Below are 24,551 nucleotides of genomic sequence, written 5' to 3'. Positions count from 1 at the left end.
GTCAGGATGAAATATGCTAATTTTTGAGATAAGGTACACAAGGTTTTCTATGGGCTGTATGCCAGCAAATCAATCGAGTATGATAAAAATAATAACACCTGCAAATAATTTCAGTTGCTTTATTGCAATGATCTGTAGATGAAATATATGAAAGTTTAATTTTTATCACATTACATTATGAAATAATGAACTTTTTTCACAACACGCCCATCTCCCGTGCCAGCATCCGCCCCAATAATATTTCGTTTTTTAACCCGGAAATGTGTGGCAAAGGTAACAGCAGTTTGTTAAGAAGGAGGAATGGAAATGATAAAAATGATTTGTTTTTATCATCAAGTCATTCTCAGCCTGACTCCTCTGCACTTTGCTCGAGTCATCTCCTCTGAGTCATCTGCTGAGCTGCATACTTCTTAGATTCCCACAATGGGCCCCCATACCACTCCTGTTTATCCTCTAAAACACTTAGATGTCGTCAAGCCAGAGTTTGGCAATTCTAAGCCCAAGCACAGGCTTTCTCCAAGCAGGGAATTTTATTGTTTTGGTACTAGTTCAAGATCTGTGGATTTTAGTTCTCATGTTGACGTTTTCTACGTCCATATCCTCCAGTCCTGAGTAAAAGAAGCCACACAATTGGCTTCAGAATCTGTGGCTCTTCTAAATCTACACTGAGCTCCAGACGGCCCTTGTGGCCATCGATTGGCATGTTAACTGTTCCCGACATGGATCTCCCTCCTGAGTGAGGCCAGCTGGGCCTGCAGCAGCTCTTTGTGCTGAGCTTCAGGTTTTCCATCTAACAGTACACAAAAACAAAATCAAAATGGGAATAATATTCCTTTCAATTAGCCCAGGCCTATACATTCCAGAACACTTACAAGCTTGGCCACCTTCTGCTGGCTGTGATCTGGATATGATAAGCTTGCAGTTCCTCAAACTTATCCTTACGTTAGACTGAACCAGGCTTGCAACCTTATAAAGGGATGCAAAAGGAAGATTGAATTATAGCAAGTGTACAAAATAATGTTTATGGATCTGTGGTGTAAAAACTCAAAAAGTTCCTATTAAACAGAAACAAACAAAAAACACTTTAAAAAATGTAATTTATTTCTGTAATGCCAGCTGAATTTTCAGCAGCTATTACTCCATTCTTCAGGCGTCGCATGATCCTTCAGATATAGTTCTATTATGTTGATACACGTGGCTGCTGAAACATTTATTATTATCATCAATTTCCAAAACAGTTAATATTTTGCATAAAAACCAAAAATACAAAGTATCTTTGATGAACAGAAAACAATGTGTCACTTTTTGAACTGTCACTCCAGTACAGTAGTTTAAATATTTATTTGTGGTATTGCTTGCTTAGCTAACCATCTAGTGTAAGTGTATTTATTGTGAGTGTGTCCCATTTGTTCATACAATAGGGCAATTTGAAATTATTGTGTGGTAAACAACATACTGCAAAAAAACTTCAACGAAAGTTAAAAATCACTTAAATCAGAAATACAATAAGTAAGGAATAATTGACGATGGACCATTGAATTATTAGAAAATAATGCACACCCAAGGTGGCCTTTACCTCTGGTGTGCATTATTTTCTAATAATTCAACAGATACTCGAATATACAATTATTCCCACTTATACTATGGTTGCCTCACCTCACCGACATTATTCAGATGATGTATTTTTAAGACATTTGTCAGGTTTTGTTCTTAAAACACTCTTGCATGTGGCACTAATGCTCATATGCATCTCATCTCAAGCCTCGTTGTTAATTCCGGTTACAAAATGTCATTTCGTATTTGTAAAACGGAAGCTTGAGCCATTGATAGCAGATTAATGCAGCATTAATGTAGAGATAGGAGAGAGAGAGAGAGAGAGAGAGGAGAGATCTATAGCTTAGTGTGTGACTTCTCTGCCAAAAAAGCGTCTCTACTAATAGCAAATCTCTACATTCTGTCTGCTTCAAGAACAGCGTACTTGTAATTATCTCTGTAATTAATTACTGCTGTAATTAGTGATATGGACACGTAATGCACGGTCAAGACCTGTCTGGAGACTACTTTAGTAATGCATTTCCCTGAAAATAATTTCACACCTTAGAACATTAGATCACAGCCGATCAGTTTTAAGCATAAAACAGCCCCCCATAGTATAAAGCTAAATATTACTTCAGATATACCTGTTCTTTGAGCTGTTTAATCTCTGCTCGTAGTGTCTTCTCCATACTCTCCTTCTCCTGGCGTACTGTGTCGATCTGCTGGTGGAGCTCCAGGAGTCGTTTCTGTAGCAGGGCTTGTTCCCAACCTTCTGCCTCCTTAAATTACAGCAACAAAAATTTTAGACAGCTCCAACAGGAAATCTATTAAACCAGAAGATAATCTACACAAATAACATACACTACCATTAAAATATTTGGGGTTGCTAAGAATTTTATGTTGTTGTTTATGCTCACCAAGACTGGATTTATATGATTAAAAACAGTAAAAACTGTAATACCTGTGAAATATATAGTACAATTTAAAACAAGCTGTTTTCTATTTGAATATCTTATAAACAAGACTGAATTCCTGTGACTGCAAAGCTGAATAGTCAGCAGCCATTTAATCATTCTAATATACTGATTTGGTGCTCAAAGACATTTCTAATTATTTCAATGTAAACCTGTGTTTATTGTTTTTTTGTGTGTTTTTACACACATTTATTAGAAATGTCTTTAAAGCCAGTTTTTGGTTGAACTGTTGAGCATTTTAATATATCCTTGCTGAATAAAAGTATTAATTAAAATAAAAAAGTGTGATTCATGTAAATAATGTTCACCTGTTCAGTGATGATACCCAGTAGCTGTGTCATAAGATACACCTGTTTCCCCTGTCCATCAGGATCCATAGAGCAAAAGTCTGAGAGTCCCATCAGATGAGATTCTGGGAAGACCCCACCTCCTCCTCAGCACCCTATGGGATTCCATTTCTCTCACCATCTTCCTTCAAATACAAAGGAGAGGTCAACTTCAATACTTCAATAAGTCAAACACCAAAAAGGCTTAGTAGTAGATCATGCTTGTTAATGAATAAAGCTTTGAGACTTTGTCTACCTTTGGCTCCACAGTCAATAGGGTTTCAGTGCCAGTGGTTAGGAAAGGCTGAGTTAAGATTGATCCAATGCTAGTGCCATCTCCACCTGGTCCAAGACTCACTGCCAGCCCTTCATATGCTTTAGCATGAGCCTCTGAGCTCTCACCATAATACTGTCGAGGCAGTTCACATTCTGTGAGAGCACATATGCAAACATGATCAAAAAATGGCGATATCCAAAGTGGAAAAACAGATTTAACCCAGTGTTTCCACCTTTACCTGTGTGACTTGGATCTGAAATGTGGTGTGGGGATTTCGAAGTGTGTTTTATAGTGTTTGATGGCCTCATCCCTCCTGTTGAAACCATTTCTACAGCGGTAACAGTGCCAATGTGCACCTTTAAACCGTTTTTCTCCTTTAATAGTGCCACACAATCTCAATAATGGATACAGCAGCGCCAGCACTTCAAGCCTGTCAAAAAAATGAGAGAGACCGTCTCCAAAGGGCATGAATCACATGTGAGTCTATAGTCTCTCTGTGCCTCACCTGCAAAGTCAATGCCTTTGTCCACATGTTTGATGCGGAAGTGAGCTCGCAGGATATGTGAGTCCTTGGTAAGCCTCGGCCTAGAACCAGAGGCGGCAGTGCATGTGCACTCCTTTCTCCTGTCCTGAACACTTCTCATCCTGACACAGCACAGGTATGTATGTGTGTTCTGTTCCTCTGACACGAACCGAAGGATGGGCCTAGAAAAACAAATGCAGACAGCCAGTGAATCCAACGCTAACAGAGAGATTATAATGAATAAGCTGCCCTATTACAATGTGATTCACTTCGCACTGGTGACATGAAATACGCAAATAATTTATTGTTTCTGAACACACAAAGCAGTCCTTTTTATCTTGTTCTATCTGTGACTAGAGATTGCTGTTCAATGTTCTTGTGAAAGCACATCTGGTGCTCGTGCACATTACTGTGAACGTAAAGAGGGAATATGTTGAGGCTGGAGAAAAACATGCATCGATGAGTGGTGATGTAAAACAGGTTGCTTGCTCTGTCATTAAGACTATCTTTTGTTGTTGTTGTTTTACAGTTCTGCTGAAGATGTACAGCAGAGCAGTATTAAGGTTATTGATGTGAAGGTCAACCCAGACATTTGACGACAGCAGGGTCACCAAATTCGACAGAGCAGCAGGAAAGGACTGATCGACACACGGTGACCCCCCCCGCGCTATTTTGCACATGATGGCTTTTAAGGTGTCCAGATATCACTCTAGGAGATGTCAAACACTTGGAGTTGTATATTCTAGAAAGTCAGTTTGCGCTGATGTGAACAGGTTGCAGATAGTCTGCAGTCACCAAATCTGACAAGGAAGCACAACAGGAATTCTACCGACAGCTGGTACCCGCCTGTCTATCTCACACACACTGTATAATATATCCTGATTACTGTAGTTGATTTATACTCGAATCAACATGCCAATGTGGTGACACCATAAAGTCTGACAGATTGTTGTATCACACCGGGGACATTTTGGTTTTAAAGAGGCAGGTCATCAATGCGGTAAGGGAACCCGTTTTGCCTTCAACCTAAGTCACTGTCACGATACAGCAAGTAAACTGGGAGCCCATAGCGTTGAAGCTATAACATTAAGGACATAAAGGATGACCGACCAGTGATCTTGGAGCGCGCGTTTGCAAAAGACGCTTAGGCATGGAACAAGGCTGGAAGAGGAATAACATTTACGTTAATTGGCCCTGAACAGCGGCTAACAATTGGAGGGTCATAGAGAGTCCCAAGGCTGTTGCAAGTGAGGGTAAACGGCAAGGGAAAGAATGCTCGTGAGATCAAATGCAGGAATAAAGAAATATATGTACGGGTGAGTGTGCAAAATTCTCGCTCTCGGCGAGCTCACTTCACGGGCACTGGATGCACACTGGGCCAAAAAGTAGAAAAGGTGGCACACAGTTTTTGGCACCATTTCAAGCACGCTAACACCTTATGCAAGCTAACACACAACCCTACCAGCAGTCACGTATTAACCGTGCACGCACCAACAAAAGCGGACATGCGGGGCGGAATGGGATAAGACACCGCCGATGGAAATGTCCGCGGATCCGCACCGCGGGTGGGTGCGGGAAGCTTTACCCTATGACACAGTCGTGTCAGAACGCGCTTTGATGTGTGGGTCGTCCTCTGTGTGTCCACACATGTCACCGGGCGAGTGCGAGGGTCCAGTCACAGAAATGATCACCCATGATGGGGCAACGAGTGGTAGGGGCGAGGGGCCCACGTAAATGAATGCAGGGGCCGCCATTAGTTTGGGGGGGAAGGTTCAAATAACCAAGCAGCCACCGGTAGCCATGATAAGCGAGGGTCCGTGGCCTAGCCACAACGACGGCTTGCACGGACCGGTACAATTACACGATGTGTAAAAGCGAAAAAACCACAAAACACAGGAAATAATCCACACATCTTGAAAGGCACACACTTGAATTTCTTATTTCATTTACTATAGAAGAACGTCCGGTATCTATTAGTAAAAAGTTTGGAAACGAAGGTTACAAGATGATCACATTATGCATGGGTTTACTACACAACAGAGCTATCCGAGACTTACAATGTTGTGTGGTCGTGAAGTGAAATTAGTTATATTTGTTGTGTATGTGCTAACCTAGAGATATAAGGTTAGTGTGTCATACGCTACGGGCATGAAGCGCTAATGCTCTAATCCGAGACCGACTCTACGTTGAAGCGGAAGGGGAATTGTATCATCAGTGTGTAGAGCGCATGCTTTGGCATTATGAGCCCCCAGCGGATGCAATCCCTAACGGCATCCTCTCCACGGGTTTTCCTGTAGATGAACTATAGAGATGTTTCGATGACGATCCAACATAAAAGTCCTAACGACAGATAGTATATAGCGAAAAAGTATTTAGAGAGGGCACCTACCATATGAAATGGTCAGATGTGAGTTGTGAAGTTTTGGGTCTTGGGCAATTGTCGTGCTACACCACAGAAGGTCGGCCTCTCACATTGAGGAATATGCTAGTATCGTCCATGGCAAGTCGCTCCACTAAGGCACGCAAGTTGTGGCTTTAAACGGCGGTGAAAACGCCAGCATCAAACCAGGTCCGTTCGAGTCAAAAAGAATTCAAGCGGCCAAAGTATTCAAAAAGTTCCTTGTGTTGATAAATTGATGCTACCCAGCATGTTTCTTCTGGTTTACCGTCCAGGCGTACATCTGGCATGCTGTCCGCAAAGGCGACAAACGACATCCTCGCCTTTTCCGGCAGCAGCACTTACGGGTGAGTTTTTAATGGGTCAAATGCAAACGTTTGAGGTAAAATAAAAATGGAAATAGATAACAACTTTACGCTCGTTGCAAAGGTTGGTGTGAAAAGTTCTCTGGATGACTCACCAAGGCGGCCGACTGATTTGATCAAAAGTACAAGTAAACAAACACGTACGGATTGTTGAATGGGTGGGACGTTTTGAAATAACTGGGTGCCAGGTTAATATATTGGAAGGCGGGAAGTTGCTTCGCTCATACTCATGGAGCGTGCAAGCGATGAAGCAATGTAAATAGCTTTGCGTCGGACATGGTCAGGACATCATCTGCTAGTTTAATCTATAACTGTACTTACAAAGTGAATAGACCACGTGGCAGTCCCAGTCCGAGAACTGTGTAATAAAGAACAGGATGAGGGTGTTGGTTTGCCATTATTGAAGCAAGCATGCCACGTCCCTAGTCCTGGACCAACACCACAGGCCAGCAAACAATAGCCCTGCATGGTCAACCCTAACAAACCACACCCCTGGCTCCTACGGTGAGAGGCGTAGCTCTAACAGAAGGCCCATGGCTAAGAAGATAGAAACATACACCCATATACAATGCAAAGGACAAAGGAAAGCTTTTAATAAGATGTTTGTTAGACATGGTACACTAACCAGTGTACCATGCGTTCTTCTGCGACACGTGACCAGGGTAATACTATCCCGGGAAGCACAGCTATACACATCGCCACGTCGTTTTACGTCACAAACATCTTTCACCTCACTCACTATGTCAGCATATTGCAAATTACTATGGCACAAGGCAGCTTCGAAAGGACTGGCCTTAATGGTGCAGAACACAGGCTGTTTGGTGTTTAATGAAAATTCCTTGTTAATCCTTGGCATAGCTAATCCGTTACCTAACATATTGTCCAGTAAATTCATGGTGGATAATATTATCCTTGGCATCACTTCAGATACATACTATGGCAGTATGTTCTAACCACTGGATTAGTTGGAGACGTTGTGACAAGCTCACCATCGGTTCCAAATCAAAAAAGAAAGAACGTACAGAACGAAACCATCTCACTGCTCATTGCATGGTTTATCTTCACTGCCGTCTTGGAAAGAACTAAATTGTGATATTAAAACATAAAATCCTTTGGGAAATCGGTCCCAAGAACATATTTTTTGATGCTGGGCAAGACCGTCTAACATAGAAGTGGAAAAGCGACTATGACTAAAGATCCGAGATAAAGACCCTAACGATAAGCAACAAAAATTCATACTGCGAGACAGAAGCGAGAAGTGTTTCCTCTCACCATTTCCATCACACATCATCACAAGACCTCGGCACCGATGAGGACTAGGCTTGCCAGTTAAAACGGCAGCGAAAGTATTCTTTATCCTAGGCAAATCACTCCCTCCCCAGATCACCACTCCACAGACCACAAACATTAGACAGACAGTGTTCAACTCACATCGAACGGCTGACACTAGGGGACCTAAATGACACTTGTACACAAACAGACACCCAAGTAAACAATGAAAATGGTCCTTGGATTAATTCGTTCCAGGAGGGCAAAGCATGTATATTTTAATAGTGCAACTAATCTTCAATAGTTTGTCAATTGTGCGTCCCAGTACCAACGACCTAACAAAGCTGTGTCATGACAAAAAGTTTATAAAAGCTGCTATTTCAAGGATTTAATGACAAAATTCTGCCCGTGGCTTGGTGAGGTTCAACGCACATAATATTTCCCGCTGGCTCGCGGTGACTTGCTTGATGGGATCCACCCCAAATGCGATTGTATGAGAGATGCTATGCAAGTCATGGTCATGCTGTTGCTCATGGTTTCCTTGAAAGTTAATAAGACCTTTTGTTGTGCTTGTCTCAAGTGCCTATATAACTATAATAGAGTCTCGAGGAATATATATCATATTATACATGAAATAATGCTCTGTAAACTGTTTTATACAGGCTTATCCAATTTCTGGATTATGCTTGTCGTGCACACATAATGATTTTTAATATTTACAAATGTGAAAATAACCACATTTTTTATTCAAAAATGAAATATTACAGTAACGTCTCTGACTTGTATATTTCTGTGGATGTTCTTTAGGCCATTGCTTCAGGTACTGGAACCATTATACACAATATGGCAAAACCAACACGCTCACAAAAGGCAGGAAAGTGGCACGCTGTGCTGAGCAATGGTGGTGATGAATGCCACACGCCCTAGCTCACCTCGCCCGTCACGCAATCGTACATAGTTTTACGAGGTGGCTATTTGCGCGGTAGACATACTGATATTTCGTACCGACTCACACTCGTACAAAGTCGGACGAGTTTTTGCCAAAGCTAACTTATTTTACGAGTGCACATGTCGGATGATTTTGACGAATTACCTCACGGACCCACAAACCCCGCCCCGAAACCTACCCTCACGGGGTCTAGGCAAACGTCGTGTATACAAATCTACGAGTGAGGTCGTACAAATTCGTACACGTAATTAGCCACACCGTGGTCTTCGTAAAATCGTACACAATTTGTCGTGAGAATAAAGCGTTGAGCCCACCGCTAGATTTCTTATCACATAAGCTATCACAGAGGCGATAGAATGCAAATACAACCAAATAGCCTTTTTCATCTTTGAATGGCAGTAGTTGTGACGACGTGACTCAACCTTAGCTAAATGGCAATTTCTCAAGGCTGGACAAGACATGAACTAAGGCAGGCTTATTCAGGAAATTGACCTAAGAATTTAAACGAGGAGATGTAATTTATAGGTCATAATTCAAATCACAATGTACTCTGGGTGGCTATTGTCTGCCGATCACTTACTCACAGTTGCATGAAATCATCCCGCGTGAGGGGAAGGCAGTGTCTGTTTTTTTGCATTTCAAATACGCAATGGTCAGATAGCTCAACTATTTTAAATTAAAGAATGGGCATCGTCATCTTCTCTAGCACCACACAACTGAGCTGCAGGCCAGGAAGTCGCTGCCCCGACGCGTGAGTTCATGGGTCATATAAGGTTCCGAGCTGCTTGTCATAACACGAAGATGTACCAAGATCTACAGTGGTCAGTCAGTTGACATATTTAATGGACCTCACAATATGCGTTTAATAACCAAGCCAGGATGAATTTTTGGACTAGAGAGATAATAACTTCGTAATGGCGAACAAACAACAAAGGAGGAAGATTATGTAATGCAAGAGTGAGGCATTAATGAGGACAAAATAGACATAACTGAAATCATTCGTCATATATCATATGTTAAAAACTGGAGCTACAGAATTAACGTGTCATGCAGAGACAGACATGCTTAATACGAGATTTCTTATATCCGTCCTCAGCTTCAAGTGAACAGTGGGAAATATACTGTTTCTTTTCTTTTTCAGGCTCCACCGTTTTTCAGAAATTAGAAGACGGTGGCTTGGGACACAATCAGGGCCAGAAAGCCGAACAATTATATGTATTGCATAGATGCGGCAGCAGGTTCCATCATGTCTTGGCCATGTATTTTGTATGAAAGGCTTCAAACGTCGCAGCTCTGCGTCTGGCTTAGAAAGCTCGTTACATTCCTTGCGGCCTGTGCATCACATTCTTTTAGCAGTGTGGCATGGCCCATGATGTCGGCAGGAGGCCATAATAAATACAAATGGTGTTCAGGCAATACAGCACATCTAAAGCCGTCAGTGTACAGTACATTGGGAAGTTTCGCGGCAACCAAGTTGTGCTAGAATCCAACTGACACTGCCGTGTGACACTTCCCAGTCAATCTGACGGGTTCGGAACATCTGAGGCGGGGGAAAGTGTATCCCCAGGATTGCCCAATTCAAACATGGGAAGACTAGTAGAGACACGACCAATGAATTTGAAAGTCAAAGAAATGACATAAACTGGCAGTGTCGTTAAACTAGCAAGTGTGTTAAGACCACTTTGAATGACTGGAAACGTGACAAAATAGGGGAAAAATCTTGCAAGCCTTGAGGGGTTTAACGGCCTAAGAGTACCAGAACTGAAAATAAAAGAGAACAACAGACAGAGCACCATCTATGCAGATAAAATGAAAGTTAAAACAATGAACAAAACAAGTACCAACTGAACACCCTGGTCAAATTCAACTAGATAGATAGGCTTTAGACTTTGTGTTACACAACCATGACAGTAAGGAGCGAAAACCGGTATGTTCATAGGATGTACCCCATCTGTGACCACCACTGATCAAGTCTGACCTCCATCTGGCCAGAGACAGATTGGCTTCCATCTTGACATGCCTCCTGGTTATGGGACCGAAGTTCATGCTTTGATTATTTTCCATTGGTTTCTCTTTGTTATTGGGCATCCTCCAACACCCACTTTGGGCTCTGCTCGTTCTTCGTAAGAAGTGAGCGTTAGCGTTGATCACACAACAAAGGGGACCGTCTAAAATGAAAGAGCGTTCTTTCTTCTTGTGCTCGGTTGTATCCACCTTGTGGGCACAAACGGAAAGACAACAATACCCTCTCGGATTAAATATGGTGTTTAGAGGGGCATTATTAACAAGCTGTAGCTCTGAATCAAAATTTGAAGGGAATTTTTGGTGTCTGTCTCAGGGTGCACTAACAGAGAGTTGCAGTGTTCTACTCAGAAGTCAGCACAAGTGGACAAAACACGAGCTAAAAAACATAAGAAATGTATTTGGTCTAGACGCTGTGTGCTGCCCGCCATCTAGCAGAATCACATCAGAGTCCTACCGCCGGGGGTTGCATGAGTTTCAGGCGCTTGCGTCCTTTCTGGGATGGTTTCAGTGGCAGATATCAAGTGTGTCAAGAGCCCATTAGGAGAATGTGATACTAGAACGTCCGGTCCATCATTCATAATTACAATGCATAGGTTGCAATGCAACACGTTCAGTCTGTCACAGATGCTTGGATAAGACTGCTTTCATTATCATTGAAAGAAAAAAGAGATAACTCGGTCGCTGTTAGACTATTGGCTCCCAATAGTCACGTGTGCATTTTAGAGGCCTTTAGACCTTAAGTGGACGCGTGCGTCATTGACATGTCATGGTGGAGATAATTTTATCGGGGCAGGGGCAGGGTGGTGGGAATCTAAAGACCGCCAGGAAGCCGGTCATCTTATATTAGTTTCGATCGGCTTCGTAACTAGGTTAGAACGAGGGGGCTATGACGGGGCAGAGGATATATATATAATAATATATAGATATATATATCTATATATATATATATAGATATATATTATAATATTTTCTTCTGTGGTACTCTGAGCAGCACATATGTGCCTGTCATAGTGTGTGTGAGTATTATTGTAATTTTATTGTTTTCATTATAGTTGTACATGTAAATGTTACAATCTTATCAAGCAGCTAGCATGCCGCTGAGAAAGTTGGACGGTCAAACATACCATGGACAAACTTCTTGATGTCTTGCAATTTTGCTGAGGTGAGACGATTCCTGTGACGAGCGAACTTTTACAGAAAAATAAACTAAAATACTAATCAATCAATAGATAAAATCAAGAATACCCAGTCTTATGTAATTGTTACTGTCTCGTTATAATATTGCGTTTTTAGAGGACTGATATCACAATGGGGCATGAACGATTCAATTCATGGTGGCAAGAGGACATCAAATCAAGGTAAGAGCGTGTCGCGCATAAGCTCCTAACTCTTCCACAACTGTTGACGGAAAGAGCCATGACTGAGGCCCTAAGAACACTGGCCACCATCAGCTGTCGGCGCCTCAGTGTGCTTGTAGGTGTTTAGTTCGTGATATATTTCATAACCAGGATCACCAGCAACGCAAGTAGGAACGGCATTGTGAAGGACAACTTTTACAAGGGGATGGACCCCCATCTTCGACTTGCTTCATAAAAAAAGCTCTGGGACTTCTGTTTAAATGCCATGGTAGAAATCATTCCATTGCTATGTTTTTCAACTTTAAGACATGTGAGCCGGTTGTTTGGGCATAGAAAATAAGCCATAAAGGGGGACCCCTGTTTTCTGTCAGAGCACAATCTGTGTGAATAATATTAAACTGGGTATAGATCCCATCGTTAAATACTGCAATATTTAATCGCGTTTTCTACGGGCTATTTGACGAATGAAAAATACCAGAGAAGTACGTTTCTGGAGATACACACCATTCTGGAGGGTATGACAGTGGGGACTTAAACGCACGATTCACCATCAGGAACGTGACAACTTCGGTAGTAAGTGTACGTATTTTTTGATTTTTTTCTAGCATATAAATTTTTTTTTTTTTTTTCGACAACAAAGTGGCTTTGTCTATAAACCACGCTTTATTTATTAAACCCCAAATATCTGTCATTGGGACAGAAAGCGTTATAAAAGACATTAAATTAAAATAAAAACACCTTTGCATATTTGGGTGCAAATTCAACAGCAGGATCAACGCGACCAAAACAAACCTCTTGATGTCCTGGCTCACGAAACGTTTATTAAGAATGAATTGAGTATTTTCATATGACTACATTCGAATAAGCAACCCCCATCCTTTGTTAACATCTCAAATGTTTTTGTCTTTAAAAAAACACATTGGGCATATTGACAGTGAATTCAAAGCAGAGCAAGGGGACGAAAAGAACCTTTAGTGAAGACCTTGCTCCCCATGGAAATGTCTCAATGCGAAATACATTCACAAAGCGGGAACTTTCACCAACTCAGGCGTACATTCACTGTATCACATATCACCACACAAATGTTAAGGGGCTTAGTTGTGAAGAGACTGTCCAAAACAGTCAGGATAATGTAGTGGAATGGCTGATGGTGAGCAACTGGTTGGATTCTTTCTGCGAGTCCTTTTCAGCCAAACCCCATGCGACCTTCTTCAATCATCAAAACATGGTTGCCTTTAACCTGAACAGCTTAGATGAAATCCAGACACAGCTTTTCGTTAAAGAAAGATAGATGACTACCTGCATGTGTGATGACAACACCATGCAGTCAAAGAACAAACTGACTTACTTCCCAAAGTGACCCCAGCAGCAACCTCCCGTTACTTTCAGATATGATTGCAGGCCTGTTGCTCCTGTGCTCATTCACCACTAGCCCTGACAGGTTGTTGAGGATCTGCTCAGAGAAAAGTTGCATTCACTCCCATCTCAAGTGACCTCAAGACCCTCCCTAGCAAGAAACACGATTTTAAGATTGGGAGGGGTGCCGCTCAGTGCGAAATACAGTGTCACAAAAGAGGAAACGGGCACACAACTCCAAGCTACATGTACACTGGATCCACAATCCACCCACACAAAGGGTGAAGGGCTTAGCCCTTTTGGGGACGTAGCACGTGAGGCCAAAAAAGTCAGGGGGAAATGTATGGAATGGCGGATGGTGAAAGCAACGGTTGGGATTCGTTCTGAAGTCGTTTCGGCCCAACCCATGCAAACCGCTTCAAACCAATTCATCAAAACATGGTACCGTTAAACCGAACGGCGTGAATTAAAGCAGGACAGGCTGTGCTAGTAATGAAAAGATGATGACTACGCGGCCATGTCTGATGACACACAACCATGCAAAGGCAAAGAGGCAAAACATGACTGTTCCAAAGGACCAACAACCAAACCTTCCGCGTACTTCATATATGATGGCAGCAGGTGCCTCTGTGTATTTCACCAAGTTATACTAGCCCGTGTTAAGGAAGATGTCTTGAGAGTATGATAGTAAAACAAATGAAAACTACACCCACCCTCTGACTCGGGCCTCAGATTTCCCTCATAGAGAACGCAGCCACTTAATGCCAGATCAGACCTCCAAAACAGAGCCCTCTTCAACTAAGTGAAACTGGCTACCATGCTATAAATATACCACACAAAAAGCTACCCAAAACAAAGTGTTGAATCTCATGGCACGCGGATAACCCGATAATTTTATGGCTACTTGTTAAGTGGACAAAAATATGAAACGGTGCAATGAATCACTTTGGAACAAACTTTTAACGATGAAAACCCAAGACAGAACGTATTGACGAGATAAAAAGTACTATCTGTCATACTATATGTATAAAAAGGACAGTTTTACTAACCAAAAAGAAACAATTAGGCAATCCTCAGATGCGATAAGGTCAAGTCGGGTAAAAATACTTTTCTCTCGCGGAGTGCTTCAATTCTGATATATTTACAGTATATGATAGTCTTATTTTTGCCCGACACTCGCTTGGATACAAAAGCCATTTGGGAAAGATGTATATTATGGTGATATTTTGCGGTCTTTAACAAATCAAAGTTTGAAATCCGTTTTTATTGGTATATTAACACATCCTTGCAACAGCACAATAAATTTACTTCTAATAGCTCAAGTTGTTATCAGCCTGTTTTCCTTGATGTTCGGTGAAATCAGCGCTTTGCCTCAACCCAAAGTTAAAATATAAAAATAAAAACTGGCACATTGTCAAAAGTAAAATGGGTGTGCGGTGGCTACAGTTAAGCATGTGGAAGGTTAACAGGTAATAGGTTTTGCAGAGCAGTTGTCAGGAGTGACTTGGATAGGGGTGCCTTGAGTGTTGCAGAGGAAGTTGGGTGAGGGGGGAGGGGTCTTGGGAATGGTGGGTGGGGTGTGTGAAGTTCGTGGGCGTAGGTGCAAGGCCTACAATCAATGCCACAGTAAAAGCAGCTGGAAACTGTTAGTCCCTTTAAAGGAGTGGTGGATGTATGTAGGAGGTACCATGTATAGTCACCAATTGCAGTGTGGTGTAAATGTTCTTGTGTTATCATAGGTGTCATATAGTACATAGGTAAATCACACAGAGCTACTCAGATAAAATCACAAGATAAGGACATGGGTGTGACCTTCCTGTCTAATGTCCTGAAAGGCGGCAAGTGAAATGTTGTTTTGAAGCATATGGCGTGATGAGGTTATGGTGTCGTTGTCGTTGTGTCGGCGGAGGGAGTTGTTCCTAGAATTGCATTACAAGCAGACAGAAAACAGTTTAGTGAATCTCTGATAGGACCTCTCAACATGTGCAAAATACTTACACTTCATCACTATGGGCTTTACTGTCAGATTCTCGTTCTTCCAAAACATGGCTTCATGGTGCAGAAATGCTTATGAGTAAAGTGTGGTCTATATTGCCAGAAGTGGCACCCGGGATGCAATCTCTATTGCCATGCACTTGGATTGACACAGAGGACTTCCTACAAGAGGAAATAAGAGTACAGTTTTAAAAGCCAAAGGTAGAGCTATGCTGGTTACAAGCCATTCCTAAACATTTAAAATAGCAATTTAGGCATAAATGTAGCCATTTATTTTGATTTAGTCTCCTTCTTAAGTCTCACATCAGGAGATTAACTAATCTCAATTTTGGTTTACATTTTTGAAAAGATTTTGTGGCTGTCTGTGAGGACAAACTGTAATTGGGAAAGCAATGCAACTATCTTTAGCATCTCACTCATTGTCTGATGAAGTCTCCGCAAATTCAAGTAGTTTGCGCAAATGCTGTGTGTGTGCGCAAGACCACGTGCCATGCTGATTTCTTACTGAGAAGTTTGTGTTTAACCATTAGTATGTTATGGCTTCACTTATGTTAATATATTGTAAACCTACAAAGAATTTTGAATTGAGATCACTACCAATCACAGCCTATCTAACAACAGATTAGACTCACATTCTCTTTGGTCGTATTGCGTATCAGACCCTCAATCTAATGCTTTTTATTTTACGCACAGTGTTTCTGCAGGCCTCAAGCACATACGCAATTAAGCAAAACGGAAGTGACTCCCTCATTTCCTCTGATTCACTCGTCACCTATGTTAGTTTTGACAATCTATTTCCTCTTGACCAGCACTTACATTCATGGAGATTACTAATGGACGGTGATCTAACGCCGCATCATCGTTGTTAATAAGGCTACGGCATCACTTCCAAAACACTGTCTTATATTTGGTTTATTCCATGTGAAAAGAATAAGGCAGTCACTAAAACTGGACAAGCAGTCAGTGTTTGTGTCCCAAATGAACGCCCACTTATAGGACAAGCTACTGCAACCATCATTCTGGTCCTAATAACGCAGATGGATTCCCAGGGATGCTTTGGAAGACGCTCCTGAAAGCAGTCGTTTATGGAAACAGGTGTCAGAACTAGCGTAAGATGCTAAGGAAATATTGTTCCCATCTCGGATGCCACAAAGTAAGTTGAAAATATTTACTAATCAAAAGGGTCTCAGACTGTTAATCTGTCCCTAAACCCAGGCTATCAAGACTATTCACAACAGCCAAGGCTGTCAGGAAACTTATGGTAAATTACCCATCGAGAAAGTGCAGGAAATACATCGGTTAGCACCGAATCCCGTAATGGGTCTGTCATCAACGGGAAAACAATGACTGCTGTTATTAGAATGGACTTTTCCAAATCACAGCAAAGGACCAGCATAGTTAACCCCAACCACGTCCATAACAGATGAAGAGTGCTAATGTAGGAATGACAAGACTACCTTCAACCATGACATCAAGGCTCAAACGATTACAAGAACACTGTTAATAATGGTAGACGAGAAAAAAAAACTGATCACACGTGCACTGCAACCAGGTCTTCGAGACAGAAAGCACTAAAGATCTACACTGTTAAGTGCAGAAGATATTGAAAATGAATAACAAGTGAATTTAGAAGTTCTCGAGTCACCTCCGAGAAAATATGCAAATAACTATCACACTTATCAACGACAGATGGGAATTACAACAGTGGCAGACTAAAACAGACTGTACAAACAGAAGCTGGAGAAGATGCCATCAGGGCAGAAAAATGAAGCGAAGTGAGAAGAAAATAATCGTTCAGTGGGAAGCAGTTGAGGGAAACCACCAAAAGATGGTCAACAAACCACAGACACAGACGCTTCAGTGATTAGAATTAACGATGGCAAAACAACAACGAGAAAGAAAAAGGAAAAGCAATGTGATCTGATAATAAGAACACAAGGTATGAGAAAGATCATATGCATGAGCAAAGAGCAGGACTTGAACAGACAGTGCACAGAGAGCCCTGATCTTGGTTCACAAGTCCAACCTGATACTTTAATTGACAAAAGGAAAACCCCGAACAGAATAGAACCAGTGGACACCAACCAACATCCCAAGGGAATACACATTACTGCCATGCTGACGAAAGGAGAGACTTGGAATGCACAAAACCAGAACCATCCTGAAATCAGAAAACATATAAATCCACCTAGAACACATTGGCAGTTACAAACACTTGAACGACCAAAAAACCTGTGAGAGCGAAACAGATTCATCATCCATGGAGAAAGACAGTTGAATATGACGGTATTATAGTTAAAACAGATTTACAAAACAGAAAATCAAAATGCACATTAGTTACACTCAGCTCCCTCCACCCAGGAGGAAACCATGAAACATACTACCATATGACCAAACTTGAGGAGGAAAATGACAACAGAGTTTTCATGAAACAGAATGTACAAACAGAAATTGAGATACTGCAACCCCAGAAGATAAAACACTTGTGTGAGAGAAAACAGTTACCACACATGAAGAAAAGACGGTCACAGAGCCTGTTGATTTAAATTCAACAACATCTAGAAACAGAAGGAAAAAATGAACCAGTGACACCAACCAACACATCCAAAAAATATGCCTGAATATTTACAGGAGGACTGGTCAAGAGAGAAAAATGACAACAGATCATTCCTGAAACGGCATTACAACAGAAATCACTTATCAACAGCAGAATACCGAACTTCACCCTTGGAGAAAGCAACTGCAACATATGAAGAAAGACACTCAAAGCCTGCTGAGAATTCATTTCAGAAAATACTGAATCAAAGTTACAAATGAACAAGTGACATCAACCGTATCCACAAACCATAGCAGAAGATTTCATTTCAACCAAGACAAAGAGACCATCAGATGTACAACAACAGGGCTCTTGAAACTGAATGTAACAACAGAAATTTGAGTTACAAACAACACCAGAAGATAAGAGACCTATGATGACAACAGCGCTACCACATATGAAGAAAGACACTCAGGTACACTGGTTATTTCCTTTTCAGAAACATAGGAAGTCAAACGGTACAAATGAACCGGTAACAGCCAACCATATCCACATAAAATATGCAGACAGACTATGTTTTCATTGACACCAGACAAGTAGTCACCCCAATTTAAAAACAACAACAGAGAGCCTTGATAACTGTAATGTACAACAGAAATTGAAATTACAACACACCAAGAAGATGAAAACCCACCTGTGGAGATAACAGATACCGACATTGAAGCAAAACACACTCAGAAACCTGTTGATTTCATTTCAGAAAACATTGACCGGTCAAAAGGTACAATGAACCGGTATCCTGACACAACCATATCACCACAAAATATCTGAGAAGTTTTCATTTCAGACCAGGACAAGAGCACATTGCTGAAACACAGAGGCTCTTTGAAACTGAATGCACAACAGAAATTGAGCTTCAAACGACCAGCTAGATAAGTACATGGGGAACGATGAGAACACGCGACCCACAATGGATCAGAAGAACGCCACTCAGGAATTATCTGTTGACCTTCACCCCTTGTTCAGACTAAATATTGACGTCAAATCAGATACGAATCCCATGAACCTCACTGCACACACAACACATATCCACACGAAATTATGCAGACATGACTGCTTTCACAAATGTTCCACCAGTCAGACACAGCATCCTATCTGCACAACAGAGGCTCTTGAAACTTACAACGTACAAAACAGTAATTCGCGCTGCAAACACCTGACAGATTTAAAACAACCTTTAAGAAGACAGCTACCACCACATGCCGCAAAAGACCACTCCCAGTCCGACTCTGATGATTCTTCATTGTCCGCCCACCCGACACTTGAGTCCCCCGAAATAGAAATGTTTTTTTTGCCAGTGACTCCCAACCCCTATCCACCGAAATATCAAAAGCATCTTACACCTTTCAACCCCAGACAACGCGACATTCCTTAAAACAGAGGCTCGTTGCCCCTCAAACATATAACAAAATTGAGTTGCAAACACCTGAAGATAAAACACCCCACCTGAGAACAATGCCCACTCCATAAGAAAGACACTCATAATCTGTTTAATTTCATTTCAGAACTATTGCTCAAATGAAACCATATCGACTCAACCATATCCACAAAATATTCATACGTTTTAATTTCAACCGAGTCCCACAAGATACATTAATAGACAACAGGTAATCTTGAAACTACCGCGACAACAGTCCTAATTGAGTTACCAACTCCTGAAGATAAAAAACACAACCTGTGATGCCAACATCTACCACATATGAAGAAAAAACACCAGAACCTGTTGATGTCATTCAGAAAAATTTGAGTTAAAGATGAAATTGAACCAGTGACACTCAACACTTCCATCATATTATTGCAGAAGACTCACAATGAACAGCGAATACAATTGATGCCCCTCAGAGGCTCTTGAACACCTGGAGCTCGTCCCAACGCCCCTCCGAGCTGCCAAACACTCGCCGCTACAATGCCATGTGGCCCGCGGAGATACCCGTAAAACGAATGAAGCAAGACACGCAGACCTGTTTATTTGCGCAGAAAATACTGTCAGATCAAAGATACAAACTGGCCAGTTGACACCCGTTGATAGCTGTTAACTAACGCGGCCGTGGTAGTTCAGCGTACACAAACATGGGAAGAGAAAGACATACGATCACACGCCAACTGATCCCAGGAAACTCTCTGAATGGCACTTACCACAAATGAGTGGGCAAAGACGCAGAAGAGAAAACACCTGTGATGTACCCACTGCGCCCCACACAGAAGTAAAACAATCAGAACCTGTTTAGGGTCATGACCAGAAATAGTTCAGATGCAAAAGTCAACGAACGCTGTGACACCGATCCATGTCTCACAAAAGATGGCAGATTGTAAATCTTTCAACCAACAAGAGACATCCTACTGACATCAAGCGCGTGAAACAGAAGGTACAACAGAAATGGAGTCACAAACACCAGAAGATAAACACCTGTGGAAAGCAACCAATACCACTTAGTAAGAAATCACTCAGAATATGTGATGTAAGTTCATGAACAAACAGAGTCAACAAAAGGTATACATGACTTAATGCAACCCCCTGTCTAAGAGCACATGACACAACTCCTCCCATCAAGTCGACTCAACCCATAGATAGAATGACAACACTTCTCCTCGTACATCATGTACAACATAGATTGAGATACTGATACCCTTCTCATCCCACCTCCAGATCCATTTCCACCTCACAACCTCCTTTTACTTCTTTTCTTCAGCCAATTTCTAATTTTCTTAACCGTACACCGCTGACACATTATTATTTCTGATCACACACAGGACTGTCTTCTGAAGGAACCGAATGTATTCCAACAGAAATTGCCCCTGTTGTATGCAGATGATTTAATTGGGACTGAACAAGAGAAAAAGAATGACAACAGAGACTCTTTTGAACAAGAACGTTACAACAGACCTGAGGTTACAAAGAGCAGAAGATAAAACACCTTTGGAGAGAACTGATATCCCACTCACGATGAAGAAAGACAGAGTTAAAATCGTGCAGTGATTTTATTTCAGACAAAACTGAGCAAAGATACAAATGGACTGAGTGACACCAAAACCTTCCAGAAAAATCTGCAGAAGACTCCTCACAGAGCCAGACAAGAGACAGTAATGACAACAGAGACTCTTTGAAACAGAATGTACATGAGAACAGAAATTGAGTTACAAACTCCTGAAGATAAAACATCTGAATCTAGTCACACGCTATACCAAATATGAGCTACCTGACATACCAGAAGAGTAATGGTTTGACACCAAACCAAGAGACAGCAGTTGGGTCCACAGATGCTACGAGAAGACGGGTGCTTTGGATTACTTCATCGCCAGGCATGAACTGTGTGGGTTGACAAAAGATGCCAGTCGCACATGAGCAAACAAGATGCAAACACTCAGGCACATGTACTTTCACAGGCAGTGACCATTCTTGCAAACTGAAGGAACCAGAATACATGGTAATTACTAGCCAACTCACAGAAGGGATCATAGTCTACCTGATGCAGGCGGTTGCTTTGGATTAATTCATGCATAATTAGCTGTTACTCTGAAACATGCAGACTGAATCTACCGCAAGGAAATGATTTATCGTCAGAGTCTCTTGAAACTGGTATAAATACATTAGTTACAGCAACCAGATCCTAGAAAACGGGACTTGATCAAGTTGATCAGGGAACGGTACTGACAGGCAAGGAACTCTTGAAACCTCGAGATGTACAACAGAAGTGAGTTACCGACACCTGATCGCCCAACATCTTGTGGAGAGAACAGATACCACGCATAACAGAATGGCATGCTGAATTTATTCAGCACAAGTTCACTGACATAACGCAACAAAGGACGCAGATAGATTTGTTGCATCGCTCACTTCACTAGCACATGAACACTGCCATGATAGACAAGATTCACAGTGACCAGATGACGAGCACAGGGCTTCCAGCACCCGAATGTACAATGAAATTGAATCCTGATACCAGAAGATAAAAAATAACCAAACTCAGGAAAGAACAGAGTTACCACAGTCTTCAGATGAACGCGGTTGCTAGTTAGATCATGCTTGACTGGGTTGAAAAAGATGCCAGGAGAAGGCGATGAAAATACCACATTATCGAAGTCAAGGAACATCTTGCAACTGAAGGAACAAATACATTAGATGTAACTACATCTAGAAAACTCACCCAGATGATGCAGTGGGACTGAACAAGGTGCGAGAGTATGACAATTGAGACTCTTGAACTAGAGGCGTTACTTCAGATATTGAGTTACAAGAGCAGAAGATAAACATCTGTGGAGACAACGTCTGCCATGAAGAAGACAGCTCAACCATCTACTGATTTTATTTCTGACAAAACTGAAACAAAAGATAAAACATGGACTAGTGACGCAAATACTGAAAATCCTCTTGAAGACTACAGTCACCTGACAAGAGACGAAGTAATGACAAGCAGATACTTGGGGTATCAGAATGTATAAGCGGGACTGGGTGATCTACTCCAGAAGAGTTCAACAACTGTGGAAAGAACAGATATAACCATTGAAAGAAATACACTCCGAATATAATGATGTAAGTTCAGAACAACTTGATAAAGACGCGAATGAATTTGTTGCATCGACTCCTTCAAGAACACATGAACCTTTGCCATAGTGACTAAACATGGGGGATACAAATGACAAGGAATAGGGTGAAAGAGAAGGTACAACAGAAATTGAGATACTGATACCAGAAGATAAAACAAAGCAAAGCCAAGAAATAGAAGGATCTGTAGCCTAGATGAAGGCAGTTTGCTTTGGATTAGTGTATACCAGCTCTGGGTTGAAAAGGTACCAGGGAAGATAATGAACATTAATGATTTTAAAGTCAGGCAACTTTGCCACTGGAAGGAACAAATACATTAGTTATCAGTATGGGATTTAATTAGGAGTTGATCAATGAGAAAAGGGAAAATGACAAGCAAGGAGACTCTTGAGCAAGAATGTACCACAGAAATTGAGTTACAAACTCCACAGATAAAACACCAGTGGAGAACAGTTACAACAGATGCCAGAAAGGCATTCAGAATATAAGGTATGGAGTTCAGAACACCTTGCAACACAGGTCCGAGATGAATTTTGTTGCATCAACTCCTTCAGAGACACATGAACATACTGCCATGATGACTAAACATGGAGATAAGTGACAACAAGTTCCTGGAACAGAATGCAACTAGAAGTGATATACTGATGCAACATGATAAAACAACAAATATGAAACAGGATCACAGCCTACAGATGAGGCAAGTTTGCTTTAAGTTAATTCATCCCTTTGACTCTGGGTTGAAAAAGATGCCAGGAGATGATGAAAAAATTAAAAATGTTTAAGCTTGAGTCAGCACCATCTTGCACGAATGAGAGGGACAACTACGCATTACGGTACAGCAACCACCATCTAGACACTAGCATGCCGAGGATTTAATCCGGATGGAAAGAGACAACGAGAACAATAGTGACCCACCGCAGAGGGAACTCGCATTACAAAACTCTGATGATAGAAAAACACCTGTGGGATGAGACAGATGAACAGACATACAAAACGTGAAGAAAATACAACTCAGAAATATAATGATGTAAGTTCAGAACCCCTTGCAAACACCACAAAAAGGTTTAGTCGAGAGATGAATCATTCGCTTGCTATCTACATGTTTCTTTCACTTCAAAAGAAAACACCATATGAGGACAATATGCCATAGTGACTAAATACATAGAAGATAGACATGACCAACATGCAAAATCTTCCTGAAACAGATGTACAACCGAAATTGCGATACTGATACACAGAAGATTAAAACAACGAGAACGGACCACACTAAACCAAAAACGAAACAGTACAGGATCACAGTCAACTGATGAAGGCCTTCGGTTCTTTCCCGTGCTTTGGATTAATTCTAGCCATTCAGGCTCTGGGGTGAAAAAGCCTGCCCTGGCGGACCGATGCTGAAAGAATGTCCTGACTTACATAGTCAGGAAACATCTTGCAACTTGAAGGCCATAACATACCTTAGTCTACCGAGCAGAGCAACCACATCTAGAAAGACATCGCAGCGGAGAAATTTAGGATCCAGATGAATCAAGAGGGCCAGTGCCTGGACAACAGGAGTACTCTTGAAATCAGAACTGTAAACAGAATTGAGCGAGAAACACCTGAAGTTCCAAACCTTAGTTGAAGTGACAGAACAAGACAGATGGTGACACAAGAACAGACTCGTGATGAATGATGTAAGCATTCAGACAACACATATATGAACCACACAAAGTCTCGTGACACGAAACCCTTCCAAATTTTTGCAGAAGACCTCTCAGAGCACATGACATCATACTGCCTGTTGACAGATAATAATGAGTTAAGTTCATAGAACATGATCAACAAGGAGGTTCCTGGAAACAGACTGTTGTAACACTCCTTCAGAACACATACCTTCTCCCTAGTGCTAAAACATGAAACTGATACGCTAGAGACGCTATACAAACAAACACAATTGTACAACAGATTGAATTAGTCAGAGCGGAAGATCACTACAGCTACCAAGAATGAAGACGTGCCTCTGAGATTTACTTCATCGCCGAACCGCTATGGGTTGGAATATAAGATTGCAACCGGAGA

At 41.5% G+C, this 24,551-nt stretch overlaps 1 pseudogene; it reads right to left on the bottom strand.

Annotated features, from left to right (window-relative positions):
- Nucleotides 1-446: 446 nt before the first annotated feature.
- On the bottom strand, nt 447-24,508 carry LOC122144811 (annotated as a pseudogene).
- Nucleotides 24,509-24,551: the final 43 nt, after the last annotated feature.

The sequence above is a fragment of the Cyprinus carpio genome, unplaced genomic scaffold, assembly GCF_018340385.1.
Source record: "Cyprinus carpio isolate SPL01 unplaced genomic scaffold, ASM1834038v1 S000006762, whole genome shotgun sequence".
Lineage (NCBI taxonomy): Eukaryota > Metazoa > Chordata > Actinopteri > Cypriniformes > Cyprinidae > Cyprinus > Cyprinus carpio.
Note: the sequence above shows the minus strand (reverse complement) of the source record. Positions and strands in the feature narration are given on the sequence as shown.